The sequence below is a fragment of the Priapulus caudatus genome, unplaced genomic scaffold, assembly GCF_000485595.1.
Source record: "Priapulus caudatus unplaced genomic scaffold, Priapulus_caudatus-5.0.1 Scaffold169, whole genome shotgun sequence".
NCBI classification, from domain to species: Eukaryota; Metazoa; Priapulida; class Priapulimorpha; order Priapulimorphida; family Priapulidae; genus Priapulus; species Priapulus caudatus.
The window spans coordinates 248,118-249,030 of NW_014577230.1; positions in this window are offsets into that span (position 1 = coordinate 248,118).

A 913-nucleotide genomic window follows, 5' to 3' on the forward strand; every position below is an offset into this window, starting at 1 on the left:
CAGTTAATGAGGCAAATCTTATAACATGATGGTTTCTTTATAGTGTAGCCTCTTTTCCAACACGTAACTACTTGAATGCAATAACGCCTGGCCGCGCGCGACCTATAACTAAGTCTAACAATATCTTTTCGGTAAGCACCCCTCGTCCTTGGAGCAAACTAGTGTGATGCTGTCACATTGTTTACTGTGGAAACACACTAAACACAAAAGCACTACAATAGATCTAGAGCACTGAGTCTAGTTAGAACACGAATGAGGGGTAAATGTTCAGGATAATATATATTTAGGTATTATATATTATTATTACACACACGCCCGCGCGCGCACGCTCGTACACACGCAGCATGCGCGCTGTTATATGTTATTATAGTTATAACATCAAGAGTAAGATAATAACCCACGATAATAATGGGTTATTATCTTATTCTTGATTAATATGTATATATATATATATATATATATATATATATATATAATAACATACATAATATAGTATAAAGGCGCTACTTGGGAGTAAAGAATGCATGGGTTAGGTCCTCGGCTCGGCTGTCGTAGTCTCGCCGTAATGACTGGGCGCATGTTGTACGCGCTGCTGCCATGCGCTAGTGTGCACCCATGCTCCGCGTCGTGGTGCGCGCGTTGGCATGCTGCCCGTGTGTCGCCGGGCGTGCATGCTGCGTGGTGCGCGGCCGGGCTCGTCGTGTGTGCGCGCGTGCATGCAGCGTCGTTGTGCCGCGCGTGCATGCAGCCGTGTGTGCGCGCAGAGCATGCTGCGTGCTGTGCGCGTGTCATGCTGCGTGATGTGCGGCGTGTGCATTGTGTCGCCCTTGTCGTGCGTCAGTGCATGCTGATCGACGTCCGACGTGTGTGCCGCGCGTCGCATGCTTGCGTTGTGTGCGGCGCGTGCATGCTG